We start from the raw sequence: 17034 nt of genomic DNA on the forward strand, positions 1-17034 counted from the left end.
CTCAGAAACTCATACTAGTCTCTTAGGTTGCTTTGAATTTCTGCGATGTCTGTTGTATCTTCTCCTTTTTCATTTCTAATTTTATTGATTTGAGTCCTCTCCCTCTTTTTCTTGATGAGTCTGGCTAATTGTTTATCAATTTTGTTTGTCTTCTCAAAGAACCAGCTTTTAATTGTATTGATCTTTGCTACTGTTTTCTTTGTTTCTATTTCATTTATCTGCTCTGATCTTTATGATTTCTTTCCTTCTGCTAACTTTGGGTTTTGTTTGTTCTTCCTTCTCTAGTTCCTTTAGGTGTAAGATTAGATCATTTATTTGAGATTTTTCTTGCTTCTTGAGGTAGGCTTGTAGAGCTATAAACTTCCCTCTTAGAACTGCTTTTGCTGCATCCCATAGGTTTTGGATCATCGTGTTTTCATTGTCATTTGTCTCTAGGTATTTTTGATTTCCTCTTTGATTTTTTCAGTGATCTCTTGGTTATTTAGTAACGTATTGTTTAGCCTCCATGTGTTTGTGTTTTTTATGTTTTTTTCCCTGTAATTGATTTCTAATCTCATAGCGTTGTGGTCAGAAAAGATGCTTGATATGATTTCAATTTTCTTAAATTTACTGAGGCTTGATTTGTGACCCAAGATGTGATCTATCCTGGAGAATGTTCCATGCACACTTGAGAATGTTGTGTAATCTGCTGTTTTTGGATGGAATGTCCTATAAATATCAGTTAAATCTATCTGGTCTATTGTGTCATTTAAAGCTTCTGTTTCCTTATTTATTTTCATTTTGGATGATCTGTCCATTGGTGTAAGTGAGGTGTTGAAGTCCCCCACTATTATTGTGTTACTGTCGATTTCCTCTTTTAGAGCTGTTAGCAGTTGCCTTATGTATTGAGGTGCTCCTGTGTTGGGTGCATATATATTTATAATTGTTATATCTTCTTCTTGGATTGATCCCTTGATCATTATGTAGTGTCCTTCCTTGTCTCTTGTAGCATTCTTTATTTTAAAGTCTATTTTATCTGATATGAGTATTGCTACTCCAGCTTTCTTTTGTTTTCCATTTGCATGGAATATATTTTTCCATCCCAATGGAATATCTTTTTCCATCCCCTCACTTTCAGTCTGAATGTGTCCCTAGGTCTGAGGTGGGTCTGTTGCAAACAGCATATATATGGGTCTTCTTTTTGTATCCATTCAGCAAGCCTGTGTCTTTTGGTTGGAGCCTTTAATCCCTTCACATTTAAGGTAATTATCGACATGTATGTTCCTATTACCATTTCTTAATTATTTTGGGTTTGTTTTTGTAAGTCCTTTTCTTCTCTTGTGTTTCCCACTTAGAGAAGTTCCTTTAGCATTTGTTGTAGAGCTGGTTTGGTGGTGCTGAATTCTCTTAGCTTTTGCTTGTCTGTAAAGCTTTTGATTTCTCCATCGAATCTGAATGAGATCCTTGCTGGGTAGAGTAATCTTGGTTGTAGGTTCTTTCCTTTCCTCACTTTAAGTATATCATGCCACTCCCTTCTGGCTTGCAGAGTTTCTGCTGAGAAATCAGCTGTTAACCTTATGGGAGTTCCCTTGTATGTTATTTGTCATTTTTCCCTTGCTGCTTTCAATAATTTTTCTTTGTCTTTACTTTTTGCCAATTTGATTACTATGTGTCTCGGCGTGTTTCTCCTTAGGTTTATCCTGTATGGGACTCTCTGTGCTTCCTGGACCTGGGTGGCTATTTCCTTTTGCATGTTAGGGAAGCTTTCGACTATAAACTCTTCAAATATTTTCTCTGGTCCTTTCTCTCTCTCTTCTCCTTCTGGGACCCCTATAATGCGAATGTTGTTGTGTTTAATGTTGTCCCAGAGGTCTCTTAGTCTGTCTTCATTTCCTTCCATTCTTTTTTCTTTATTCTGTTTTGCAGCTATGAATTCCACCATTCTGTCTTCCAGGTCACTTATCCGTTCTTCTGCCTCAGTTATTCTGTTATTGATTCCTTCCAGTGTAGTTTCATTTCAGTTATTGTATTGTTTATCTCTGTTTGTTTGTTCTTTAATTCTTCTAAGTCTTTGTTAAACATTTCTTGCATCTTCTCGATCTTTGCCTCCATTCTTTTTCCGAGGTCCTGGATCATCTTCACTATCATTATTCTGAATTCTTTTCCTGGAAAGTTGCCTATCTCCACTTCATTTAGTTGTTTTTCTGGGGTTTTATCTTGTTCCTTCATCTGGTACATAGCCCTCTGCCTTTTCATCTTGTCTATCTTTCTGTGAATGTGATTTTTTTTCCACAGGCTGCAGGATTATAGTTCTTCTTTCTTCTGCTGTCTTCCCTCTGGTGGATGAGGCTATCTAAGAGGCTTGTGCAAGTCTCCTGATGGGAGGGACTGGTGGTGGGTAGAGCTGACTGTTGCTCTGGTGGGCAGAGCTCAGTAAAACTTTAATCCGCTAGACTGCTGATGGGTGGGGCTGGGTTCCCTCCCTGTTGGTTGTTTGACCTGAGGCAAACCAACACTGGAGCCAACCTGGGCTCTTTGGTGGCGCTAATGGTGGACTCTGGGAGGGCTCACGCCAATGAGTACATCCCAGAACTTCTACTGCCAGTGCCCTTGTCCCATTGGTGAGCCATGGTCACCTCACCCCTCTGCAGGTGACCCTCCAACACTAGCAGGTAGGTCTGGTTCAGTCTGCCCTGGGATCACTGCTCCTTCCCCTGGGTCCCAATGCGCACACTACTTTGTGTGTGCCCTTCAAGAGTGGAGTCTCTGTTTCCCCCAGTTCTGTTGAAGTCCTGCAACCAAATCCCAGTAGCCTTCAACGTCTGATTCTCTAGCCATTCCTCCTTCCGTTGCCGGACCCCCAGGTTGGGAAGCCTGACGTGAGGCTCAGAATCTTCACTCTAGTGGTGGACTTCTGTGGTATAATTGTTCTCCAGTCTGTGAGTCACCCACCGAGCAGTTATGGGATTTGATTTTACTGTGATTGTGTCCCTCCTACCATTTCATGTGGCTTCTCCTTTGTCTTTGGATGTGGGGTATATTTTTTGGTGAGTTCCAATGTCTTCCTGTCGATGATTGTCCTGCAGCTAGTTCTGATTCTGGTGTTCTTGCAAGAGGGAGTGAGAGCACGTCCTTCTACCTCGCCATTTTGGTTCCAATTCTCCCAATGGCATCAGCAAGATGAGTAGTCTGAAGTAATGTCACCCGTCTTTGAACAGTCAAATTAGTTCTGCACGAACCCAGCTGCTGACGTGGAGCACAGAGGAAACTCTTAAATTGAAGTATAGTTGATTTAAAATATTGAGTTAGTTTCAGGTGTATCATAGATGACTCAAACATATAAAAAGATGTTGAAATTCACTCATCATTAGATAAATGCAAATTAAAACTATACAGAGATATTATTTCTCACCTGCCAGATTGACAATAATTCAAAAATTTGACAATGCACTCTGCCAGCAAGCTGTGGGGAAACAAGCACTGTCAGACAATGCGAGTGATAATGCAAAATGGTAAAACCCCTGGTGAAGTGAATTGGGCAATATCTAACAATAATAATTATGTATTTACCCAAAAAACCCCTTCTAGGAAACTATCTTGATAGTAAACCTCGACAAATATGAAAGAATGCATGTACAATGTTCTTCATTACAATATTGTCTGTAATAGTAAGATACTGAAAACAATCCAAGCAGCCACTAATAAATCAAACTGTGGTACAGCTACATGACGGAGCCTTATGCAGTCATAACAAAAAAATGTGAAAGATTTCTATAAACTGATATGGAGTGATTTCCAGGATGTATTGTTAAGCGAAAAGAAAATGAGGTGCATATGGTACATTACCATATAAAAACTAAGGGAACATAAGGATATGTATATATATTTGCTTGTTTTTTCAAAAAGAAAGAAAGAAAGGAACACAGGAAGGATAAAACAGAGACTAAGGAAAACATCTGTTTATGAAGCTGGAGAGGTCAGCGTGGAGGAAGGATGAGAGTAACACTTCTTTGAGTATACTTTTTTATATTGCTCTGACTTTGGAACCAAGTAAAAGTTGTTCATTAAAAAAATGTAATAAAAAGATTTTAAAAAGCAAACCCTAAAATTGACTATAAAAAGAAGCAAATGAATCTCTGTACCAAATTATTATCAAGATTTTTTTTTTTGCAGTCCCTTTTGACCCCAGAACATGTCTCACTAAGGATTTACAGAGGGCTGTGTTCAAAGTTACTTGAATTACTCTGCTCTGTACTAAACACAGTACCCCAATTACACATCCTTGAGGGTCTTATATTCTAAAGAAAAGAAGGATTGCAAAATATTTAAACTCTACTTCATAGATTTATGTTTGGTAGTAATATCAGAATTGTAATTCTAAAGTTGTTTTTTATATATTGTAGAATAAAGCAAAAAAGTAAGTATGCTAATGCTGTTAGGAACTAAGATTTTCAGTGCAGTCATGTAGAATGTTTTTGGTCTTAGAAGATGCCTGTGGAAGTTTTTCCAATGAAGCTTCATGATGTCTGCAACTTTCTTTTAAATGATTGAGAGAGAGAGAAAAAAAGAAGTACAATGATAAACATAAAGCAAAGGGAGCGAAACATAAGCAACTGTGAATCTAGTTGAAGGATAAACAGTGACCTTTGTATAATTCTAATTTTTTCAATTTTTCTAAGTTCAAAATATTTCAAGATAAAAATGTTTAGGATAAGTAATATATCTTATTTGGCATTTTATAAAACACAGTTTGCTATTTAACTCTAATCAGAAACACATCATTTATATCAGTAAAAGTAAGCTAGATTTTGCTTCAGTGAGAAGCAGCATCAAAGTATCAAGGGCTTAGAAAATCAAAAGTTTATTTCTTGCTCATGCTCTCTAACCATTACAGTTAACACAGAGGATCTGTGCAAAAGGAGAATGGGAGTTACTGGGGCTCTCTCACAAATAACGAAATGAACACACACAACTCATTAATCACGTGACCCACCCCACCCCCCTAAGGGGAGTCAGAGATGGGAGGTAGGGGAATATCTGATGAGTAGTATAAGGGACTCATAACTCGTTCATTATGTTTTATGCCAAAGTAAACACTGACAGACGTAGGACTTAGTCATTAAGAGCACAGATTCTGCAGCGAGATTATCAATCACAGTTCAATCGCTTGCCAGCTAATCTTGGACAAATTATTTAATCTCTTTTTTGCCTCAGTTTCTTCCAGTATAAAAATTAGGTCTAATAAGAGTAACTGCTTTGGGGAAACATTAGGTGATTTAATACAGTAAAAGCATTTGAAATAATGACTGGCATACTACCATCATCAACAGCATTCTTATTTTACGGTATGAAATTCAGCATAATGCATTAAAGAAAATTTGTGATGCCCCTCCCGCAAATCAAACAGGAGAAAGATGTGCAGTGAAAAGTAAATTTCTCTCACATCTGAGCCTGATCAACCAGTTTTTCTCCCCAGATACAATTGTTACCAGCCGTGGCATTTATGAATTTATTGCCCTTTAGACCCAAATCCCCCCTTCATTTCTCTGCTTGTGATAATCACACATCTTTCATTTTCCGGCTGACACGATGTTAAAGTTGGCCAGTAGGGGACGCTGAAGGGACTCTGGAGGAAAAATGGGCTTCTCTTCCTGGATTTAGTGGGCTTTGCGTTCTTCTTGCTCCTGTGGTGCTGCGCTGGTGTGTGGGAGACCCAACGATGGATCTCACCCCAGCAAGTTCCGTGGGTGCCCCCGCCGGTTCCCCAGGGTCAGCTCAGCGACAAGCCTGTGAAGCAGCTTCCTGGCAGCTTTCCAGTGAGTCCAGTCATGGCCCAGCCAGCTTCCCACAAGTTCCACAGCTCTTCCCATGAGGCAGTTTCCCGTTGAGTTTCATCAGCACCTCCCAGCTAGTGATTTCTTTCCCAGCAGCCTCAGCCTACAGTTTCCCCAGTAGAGGAATTTTCAGCTTGTCAGCCTGCCCTGTGACTTATAGTTTGTCAACCGTGGACCAGCTCCGACCTGAGGCAACCCAGCAAAATACTACACCATCAGAGGGGCTGCCCCCTCTGTGTCCAACCTTGAGGATCTCACTCTTCCAGGTTCATTCCTTTATTGGGTACTCTTTCTCAGACCTAGTGTATTCTTTTTTATTATTATCATTATTTTTTATTGGAGTATATAGTTGATTTACAATGTTATATTAGTTTCAGGTGTACAACATAGTTGACTCCATATTTTTATAGATTATACTCCATTTAAAGTTATTATGAAATATTGGTTATATTCCCTGTGCTGTACTTTCATCCTTGTATCTTATTTGTTTATTTATTTATATTTATTTATTTTTTTTTTTGCGGTACTTGGGCCTCTCACTGCCGTGGCCTCTCCCGTTGCGGAGCACAGGCTCCGGACGTGCAGGCTCAGTGGCCATGGCTCACGGGCCCAGCCTCTCCGCGGCATGTGGGATCTTCCCGGGCCGGGGCACGAACCCGTGTCCCCTGCATCGGCAGGCGGACTCTCAACCACTGTGCCACCAAGGAAGCCCCTTATTTATTTTATACATAGTAGTTTGTACCTCTTAATCCCTTCTCCCTATCTTGCCCCCCGACACTGGTAACCACTAGTTTGTTCTCTATACCTATGAGTCTGTTTATTATTTGCTATATTCATTCATTTGTTTTAGATGCCACGTGTAAGTGAAATATAAAATATCTGTCTTTCTCTGACTTACTTCCCTAGGCATAATACACTCCAGTTCCATCCACATTGCTGCAAAGATCAAAATTGCACTCTTTTTTATGACAGTAATATTTCATTAATATTTTATATATATATACATACACATATATATATGTTTATTCATCTGTTGATGAACACTTACGTTGCTTCCATAGCTTGGCTGTTGTATATAATACTGCTATGAACACTGGGGTACATACATCTTTTCAAATTAGTGTTTTCATTTTCTTTGGATATATACCCAGGAATGGAATTCCTGGATCAAATGGTAGCTCTGTTTTTAATTTTTTGAGGAACTTCTATACTATTCTCCATAGTGGCTGTACCACTTTACATTCCCACCAACAGTAAACAAGGGTTCCCTTTTCTCCACACCCTCTCCAGCATTTGTTGTTTTGTGGTCTTTGTGATGATAGCCATTACGTCAGGTGTGAGGTGATATCTCATTGTGGATTTTATTTGCATTTCTCTGATAATTAGTGATGTTGAGCATCCTTTCATGTGCCTATTGGCCATCTGTATGTCTTCTTTACAAAAATGTCTACTCAGGTCTTCTGCCCATTTTTTAATTGGGTTATTCGGTATTTTGAGTTGTATGAGCTGTTTATATATTTTGGATATTAACCCCTTATCAGACATAACATTTGCAAATATCTTCTCCCATTCGGTAGGTTGTCTTTTTATTTTGTTGGTAGTTTCCTTCACTCTGCAAAAGTTTTTAAATTTAATAAAGTCCCATTTGCTTATTTTTTCTTTTGTTTCCCTTGCCTGATGTGACACATCCAAAAAAAAAACATTGCTGGGGTGATCCTGGCAAGCCAAGCCTGATCACCAGGCAGTTCTCTGTCTGCTGCCTTCATGCTGTGAGCACAGTTTTCAAGAGTGGACTCTTGGTTTCTCACAGCCCTAAGTTAAACTCCACTGCTTTTCAAACCAGCTAAGTGTTCTCAGGGTCGGAAGCCCTAGGGTATTATTCAGAATTCTCTTATTCCCATTTAGTAAATTATTAATCATTTTCCATATTAAACCTTCACTATTCAAATTATTGTGTAATTTCTGTCTCCTGAATGGATCCTGACAGATAAAACAGTTCCTTGTAGTAGAGACATTCTATGCCTATATAATGTGTGTGTAAAGATAGATAGACAGAGAGATAGATCATACCTTTTTGTTATATAAATAGCAATATTATATACAGTGTTTGTCTAACTCAGCCAACGTTGCATATAGATTTATCTCATTTTTAACAGTTGTATAGTATTCCATTATTATAGACTGCCATTATATGGAATAAATTATGCCATAATTTATTTAACCAGTTTCCTATTAATAAGGAGTGAGATTATTTCCAGTCTTTTTCTTCACAAATAATATAGTAGTATTCTTACTTGATAGGTCCGTATCCCTATGTGCAAACATACCTTATCTGAAAAATCACTTCCTGGAAAAACTCTACCTTCTTAAATTCTCTCCAAACTATTTCTATGTCCACTTCTGCCACTGTATTATAGGCATTTTTCTTTTTAAAAAATTAATATTTAGTAATTTTCATTAATTAGAACTAAGAAAGCATTTTGTATACATTTTAATTGTTTAAAGAACATGTAAAATCCGTGAAAAACATATTCCAAGGAAGAGTATCATCAGATGCTTTGAGACAGGCATGGGCATGCATATATACACACAGAGAAACTTTATGTGTTCCCAGAGCATAAATTTCTTCTTGAGAATCCATTACATGCTTTTAAAAGTTAGTAACATTTTCCTCACACTTGTGCCAAATTGGCCGCTAAAGTAATATAAAAATGGCTGAAAATATTTTAATATATTCTGAAATACTCCTCAATATAACTTTATTCAGCATTTCATTCTTGCAGCAGTTAACTGACTGTATCAGGTACCACTTCTTTTATTAATACGTCTGTTTTCTGGACCATTGAAACATATTTTGCTCTTCTTTCCCCTATTCTCTATCCAGTCAGTCCTCAGGTCATATTATTCTTTTTCTTTTCCTTTTTTGAAAGTGAGGCATATTGAGATATAATTTCTATATAATGAAGTTCACACTTTATAGGTATACGATTTTGATAAACGTATATGACTATGTCAACTCCACCACAATAAAAATACTATATAAAGTATTTCCATCACCCCAGAAAGTTCTACGTGCCTCTTTATAGTCAACTCCTACCCCCACCCCAGCCCCTGGTAACCACTGATCTTATTTCTATACCAATAGCTTTGTCTTTCTCAGAGTCATACAGTATGTAGTCTGGCCTCTTTCACTTAACATAATGCTTTTGAGATTCATCCATGATGTTGTAGTATCAGTACTTCACTCCATTTTTATTGCATAGTATTCATTCATGAAGGTAAAATGTAGTCATCCATTTACCAGTTGAGGCTTCCAGGTTTTCGTGATTATGAAAAAGCTGCTCTAAACATTCCTATACATGTTTTCACTTTTCTTGGGTAAATATCTCAGAGCGAGATTGTTGGGTTGTACGGTATGTGTATACTTAATTTTGTAAGACACTGCCAAACTGTTTTCCAAAGTGGCTGTACCATTTTGCATTCCCACCAGCAACAAATGAGAATTTCTGTTGCTCTGCCTTTGGCCTTCTTTAATTCTGATGGAATTACTGCAGTAGTCTCTGGAATGACCTCTTCGTTCCATGCCTTCCAAACTCTGATCCATCCTTCAAACTGAAACCAGACCAAGACTCTAAAATGCCCTCCATTCTTAAGTGGCTTTGACTTCCTCAGGATAAGATCCAGACTCTCCGGCCTGACATACAGCTCAGACTCTTCGAGCTCTGAGCTCCTTCTCACGCACCCTCCCAACAACATCCATCCATTGTGTTCCACTCGGGCAGCTGGACACAGCCGAGCTCTACTTGCTCCGAGTTGCAGAGTGGACCACTCTCTGTCCCGCCTCAGTGCTTCTGTGCAGCCTAAGGCACTTGTTTGGGCAGAGCATTTATTTTCTACTTTGTATTCCCAAGATGAAAGCACCCTCTGAATTTTGGGTAGTGTTGGCATTTATGCAACTATCTACCAGGGAACTTTTTTTTTTCTTCAACTATGTTTTATGAACATTTTCAAAAATTCAGGAAAGTTGAAAAACTAGTGCAATGAACATCCAAATTCAGTTCAACAATTGTTAACATTTTGTTACATTTGCTTCATTTATCTACCATATATCCATCCTTCACCTCCTCCGCCTCCTTCTTCTTCTGCAAAGCTATTTCAAATTTCATATTGCTGCTAAACCACTTGCTAAATCCATCTCAGGTGTACCTATCTCCTAAAAATGAGAACAACCTGCTACATAACTACACCACTTCTACACCCAAAATAAAACAACTTCTAATATAGTCTAACACTATCTATATGGGTACTTTTCCAACTGTCCCCAAAATGTATTTCATCGTGTTGTCTTCCAGACCAAGATCCAGTCGAGCTTTATACACTGCATTTATCCCCCAGTGTATATTTATCTTTGACTGAGTCTCAGTTTGCTCAGCTACATGCTTCTGTTAAGCTAAATGACTCAGTTCTGTCCCTGCCCTTCCTAGGAATCTCCTGTGAAACCCCAGCTCCATTCAAAATTCCTGGGACTTTTTGTACTTCCCAGAAGCCTATGCTTAAATCTATTGGAGATTCAATATTTTGTATTCCAAAGCTCTTGAACTTTTGTATTTCCCCTATCAGACTCTGAGCAGAGCATCTTGAGGGCAAGGACGGGTGTTCTTCGCCTCAGTAGTCTCCCCACTACGTAGTAATTGCTCAATACCTATTTAAAGAATAAATGGTGGAATATGGTTTCTCTTCACTGTGAAGAGCTGGAATGAATAAATGGACTCTAGAGGGCTGGGAGTCAGGGAGAAGAGGGTAAAGGGCAGGTAGGACAAGAGTCTGAGAGGTCATTCCAGATGCAGAATATTGCTCAGGGAACTTTGGGTATGAATCGTATATGACTTCCCGTCTCTCAGGAGGCAATATGCTAGATGTTTACCATTAGCTGGAAACAAATCTAGAATCCAGCCGCGCTATAGACATTCTGGGCCAGATAGTTCTAGAGAAAGAATTATAAACACAAAAACGAAGAAGACTGCATCCCAATGGTCCATTTTTGTTTACGTAGCTATTCTGCTGCTGCTTTCCTACTGTGTTTTGAAGGAAACATCCACTCCCAGTGGGTCCCTGGGTTGGACCGGGATCAGAGCTTTGTGCCCACGGTGAATGGGGGAAATCACAGTGCATCCCCTCTGAACTCCCAGGATGAACTCTCTTTCTGAATATTAGCCTTTGCTGCAGTTCAGCTTTTATCTTGGCGGCAAATCTTTTCCTTTGATAAACTTCTTTCAGTTACCTCCTTCTTCTCCACTTCCAACCACCTATGGAATTAATTCCGGGATGATATATTAATTCTGTTTCCAGAGTGACTCTGAGACTGTACACAAGGACTATTTTAGGTGGAGTGTTTCCTCTTGAGTCACCTTGTCCCTTGGTAGCAGGCATCCTGCGGATTTCCTCAGCTCCGCTGTTGAGAACAGGAAGCCAAGGCCAAAAGCAGCCAATAAGCACGGCAGCCCGGTGACTCTTCCCGGTTCCTGGAGGACCAGCACGAAAATCCTGATTTAGGAAGAATTCCTTGACAAGAAAATCGGGAGTTCACTGGAGACAAATGGCTTCAGGAAGATTTTTTTTTTTTTTTTATGAGTACACATCTTTTTTTTTTTTTTTTTTCCAGGAGGCAGGTTAAGAAAGAGTTTTCTTAGGAGAGAAATTAAGTAATTTTTAAAATTGTCCAGGGAGACTTCATTAGATGCTCTGATTAATGGGATAACCAAAGATAAGGAAATTGCTTATGTCCCCTTTTCACAATTTTATCAAGTTTTTCAGCCAGTCATATCCTCTTCATTCACTTCTGTCACCCTTGCTGAACAGTCTTCCAAATGGTGTTTGGTCCTGCACCAACCCCCCTCCAAATCTTCATAACTATCTGTGACATGAAAGCATCATTAGAGACATCTTTTGGGGCTTGACCAAGACTGGGATATACTAGTCATGCATGTTTCCCTTCCCTGACCCCGTCTCCACAGCAGACATCAGTCATTTATCTGGCCTGTATGCTTCTCCCACTGAAACCAGTGTGTCTTCAAAATAGCAATGTAGGCAGCCACTACCAAAGAATCCAAATATCTAAACTTGAAACCTATTTGCAGTGAAGAAGAGGGGCTTAACGCCTAGACGTGTGTCAGGCCAGGGTGAACATGGTGGAAGAGTTCAAAGAATATGTTTTAAATCTTGGGCTTAACTTCTAGTTCCTGGAAGTTTAAAAAAGTTTTCTTAGATCCATTGTTTTACATGCAAAATGGAGTTAATGCCTTCAGTTTAGAGTCATGGTGAAAATTTATTGTTTGTTTGTTTTTAATGTATGTGAAAGCTTCTAGCACAGTGCCTAGCACAAAGATACTCAAGAGATGTCAATTTATCATGATTATTTTGAAGGGGGCCCTGATTGGGAGCTCACCTCACTGACACTGAAAATTCCTAGAAGCCACAGCACTGATAGGTGGGAACTGCTCAAGGATTCTACCCTCCATAAATTTTAACAAAAGGTATTCTTTTTTTTTGTATCTTATTTATTTATTTATGGCTATGTTGGGTCTTCGTTGCTGTGCATGGGCTTTCTCTAGTTGCAGCGAATAGGGGCTACTCTTCATTGCGGTGTGCGGGCCTCTTATTGCGGTGGCTTCTCTTGTTGCGGAGCACGGGCTCTAGGTGTGTGGGCTTCAGTAGTTCTGGCACGCGGGCTCAGTAGCTGTGTCTCATGGGCTCTAGAGCGCAGGCTCAGTAGTTGTGGCGCACGGACTTAGTTTCTCCTCGGCATGTGGGATCTTCCCGGACCAGGGCTCGAACCCGTGTCCCCTGCACTGGCAGGCGGATTCTTAACCACTGTGCCACCAGGGAAGTCCCATTAACAAAAGGTATTCCTAATCACTCCTCTCCAAAGTACAAAATATTGACAATAAAAACTTATGAAGTCTCAACTAAACCCTCTTAGAACCTTGCAAATAAGTCGGTAAAACACTGTTCTTTCTGGGTTTCTTGGTAGCCAGTTACCCTCTTCAGGATTATTCTGTTCTCCCCCTTCCTTTTTACCTTATTTCATTGCCTGTTAGAATCTCTATGACTGATGTCTTAAGGTGAGAAATATTTAAAGCCAAATTAAACAGTTTCAGTTTTTTTTAACATCTTTGCTTAAAAGTTGATGGGAGAGGGGTGGTTCAATATTGACTGGAGAGACTGTAAATTTCAATGCTGGATGATACTGTGATCATTTCCCACCCTCAGTTCATTCCCCCTCAAGGTTACTTCCTTTGGTTCCTTGAAGAGTTTTGCAGCTGGCTTTCCAAATGCAGTCATTCTCTCCCAAACTACCATTGTTATAATAGTTGATTTTAATATTCATTGCAAGGAACCATTCCAATATCCAGCCGTCTCAGTTGCTTTCTTCCAATCCTCCTGCTTTCCACCCTACTTAGGCCACTCACTCCCATGGTCACACCTACTAGTCTGCTAGGGATGCCATGACAAAATACCACAGAATAGGTGACTTAATCAACAGAAATGTGTTTTCTCACATCGATGGAAGCTACAAGTCCAAGATCAAGATGTTGGCAGGTTTGGTTTCTCCTGAGAACTCTCTCCTTGGCTTGCAGATGGCTGTCCTCTTGCTGTGAACTCCTATGTCTCTGTGCACAGGCACGTCTGGTATCTCTCTGTGTGTTCAAATTTCTTCTTCTTACAAGAACATCAGTCAGACTGGATTAGGGCCCACTCTACCAGCCTTGTTCTAACTAAGGCCCTCTCGCCAAATATAGTCACATTCTGAGGTTATGTGGCATCAACATATGAATTTCAAGGGAGCAAAATTCAGCCCAAAATATACCTCTAGACTGTCTCCACCAATTACTGAAATATCCTAATCTCTAATTCCAGCATCCCTTCTTCCCAATCACTGCCTTCTATCTTTCCAGATCTCTTTTGTTTCCATTTTTTAATTGAAGTATAGTTGATTTACAATGTTGTGTTAATTTCTGCTGTATAGCAAAGTGATTCAGTTTTATATATATATATATATATTCTTTTTTTATATTCTTTTCCATTATGGTTTATCACAGAATGCTGAATATAGTTCTCTGTGCTATACAGTAGGACCTTGTAGCTTAAACCATTCCATATGCAATAGCTTACATCTGCATCTTTCCAGCTCTTTATCTCTCTGCTACTCAAAACCAGTAATTCTTCAACCATACTGGGACACACAATCTACAAATCCAACCCCTTTTTTACTGTCCCTCATATTCTTTTGTCCTTACTTCCCTCCTTCCTTCCACAGTCCATCACTATAATCACTCTCTTATATATATTCTTGATTCCTTTGTCCCCTCCCCTCTCTTTATGATACTTGCCTGGCAAACTTCCAATCCTGGTTGATTCCAGCTTTCTTACTACTCTCTGCCCACACCTCTGCAGTTGAACTGCACTGGGAAAAGCACTTGACCGTGCTGCCTAGTCTCACTGTAAATTCATGACCTCAAGAGGGCCCTCAGTGCCTGCCAGCATCTGCCACATCTCTCTAGACCTTTCACCATCCTGCTTTCCTAGGCAACTGTTTCACACCTTCTCCTCTCCCTCCAAACCTGTAACATCCTCTCTCCGTGTTCATTCTCAGCTGATAAACCTGCTTCTGGTTTTACTGAGAAAGCAGAAGCAATCAGAAGTTCCCACCTCTCCAATTCCTTATGCTCTGTCTTCCTTCTGTTCCTAAGACAGAGCTGCCCAGGCTGCTAGCTCAGGCCAGCTCCTCCATCTGTGCACACACTCCCACTGCTTCCCATTTACTCAAGAACACAGCTCTAGCAATTCTCCCCAGTTTCTCTCTTCCACTCTCCTCCCCTCCCCAACCCTCAACAAGAATATTCCCAACAGTATAGGAATGTGCTATAATTTTTTCCTTTAAACTTTTTCCCTGGACTCCCACTTTCCCTCCAGCTAAACTCTCCAAAAGTGTTACCTCTTCTCTCTGTTTCCAATTCCTCTTTTCTCATTCTCTCATGAACACATTCCCGTTAGACTCATGTCTGTCCCACCACTAAAGGTCCTTCTATCAAGCTCATTGATGACCTCCACATGGCTAAGTCCAATAGCCATTTCTCAGTCCTCCCACATTACTCGCTCTATAGGCAGCCTTAACTCTAATTGATCACTTCTTTCTCAACTAGGAACTCGACTTCCAGGATAAGCTCTTCGTTCTTCTAACTCACTGGCCACTTCTCAGTCTCCTTTGCTGACTCCCCCTCTTGTCCCCAAACTCAATTCACTGGACTTCCCAGGACCTAGTCCTTGGGTCTCTTTCCTAACTACACTCACTCGTGCATAGTGTTTCATGTCTTTAAATACCATGTATACACTGACAACTCTCACATACTCCATCCCAGACCTCTTCCCTGAGCTTCATATTTGTGTATCCAACAGCCTAATTGGCATTTCCTCTTGGATTACTAATAAGTGTCTCAGAACTTGGTATGTCTGAAACTGACCACCTCATCTTCCCCTTCCAACCCTGCTCAACCTGCTGTTTTGCTCATTTCAGTAAATGACAACTTCATTCTTCCCGTTGCCCAGGCCCCAAACCACGTGGCCATCTTTGACTCCTCTCTTTCTCTTCCATTCAAGCTGTCACCACATACTGTTGGCTCTATCTTCAAATTATAGACAGAATCCAGCCTTTTCTCACCATCTCTGCTACTACTGTCAAGGTCTGAGCCACTATCTCCCATGGGAAGCCTGGATTGGTGAAATGGCTTCATCTCCTTTCTTTCACCCATACCCTTCACAGCCTAATCACAACACCGCAGCCAGAGTGAGCCTTTTAACGTGTCAAGTCATTTTTCTACTCAAAACTAATCTCAGATGTTACTGCTCTTCCCCTCCCTCTCTTGGCTGCAGTGACAGTAGTCTCCTCCCTGGGGTTCATTCTACCCCAGTGCTTTTGCACACTTTCTATTTTCTCTGCCTACAGTGCTTTGCCCCAAGTTCTCTACAGGACTCACACCCTCTGCTTCCTTCAGCTCTTTGCTCATGTCACCTTCTCAGCAAGATCTTCCCTGACCACCCCATCAGAAATGTCATCCCCAGCCCCATTCTCTGGCACTCTTGCTTGTCCTTCCTTGACTTATTTTAGCCACACTTACCACTACCTGATAAGTTATATGTGTTACTTATACATACTTTTTATTGTTAGTCTCCACTATGGTAGAATGTAAGCTGCATGAGGGCAAGGATTTTGGACCTTCTTGTTCACTGATCTCTCTCCCCAACTCTTAGAACAGTGCCTGACACATAGCAGGTACTCAATAAATATTCAACCAAAGACGTTGTTGCTTTCCCCATCATCCCCAAAGCTCTAGTAAATGTGATTTTAGGTTGCTTCTATGGCCCTGGGGGGAGGGGGTACGGAATCTAGTGACCAGACTTTGTTGATGCACTTTGCTAAAAACACTAGAGGAAGAAAAAAAAATCACATCCATTAGGGGGTGCCACGAAACCTCTTTGGAACCCACCATAGTTTGACTACTAGTTTCTAGTTTGTTTTATTTGAATCCCAGTGTGGCTCCAAGTAGCTCCATTTTTTAAAAAATATAAGTATAATACAATTTAAAAGTATTCATGGAAAAATAAATTTTTATTGTCTTGAATTAAAAGCAGTTATGTTATGGAGTGTTAATACTTTCTGGAGGATAATACAAATTAAATATAAATACTTCTGGGGCTTCCCTGGTGGCGCAGTGGTTGAGAGTCCGCCTGCCAATGCAGGGGACACGGGTTCGAGGCCTGGTCTGGGAAGATCCCACATGCCGCGGAGCAACTAGGCCCGTGAGCCACAACTACTGAGCCTGCGCGTCTGGAGCCTGTGCTCCGCAACAAGAGAGGCCGCGACAGTGAGAGGCCTGCGTACCGCGATGAAGAGTGGCCCCCGCTCGCCGCAACTAGAGAAAGCCCTCGCACAGAAACGAAGACCCAACACAGTCTAAATAAATAAATAAATTTATTAAAAAAAATACTTCTAGGGTTAAGATTTTCAGGGTTCATGATACAAAACTCTTTGGGTATTGAGAGGAATAAATAAGCAGACTTTACTTCTGATCTCTGTACCATTTTGACCATCATGTTCCTATAACTGCTTTTTTATTATTAATGACGGCTCCCATTTACTGCCTGCTCCTTCTCTATCACCTGA

This window comes from Stenella coeruleoalba, assembly GCF_951394435.1.
Source record: "Stenella coeruleoalba genome assembly, chromosome: 5".
Classification (NCBI taxonomy): Eukaryota; Metazoa; Chordata; class Mammalia; order Artiodactyla; family Delphinidae; genus Stenella; species Stenella coeruleoalba.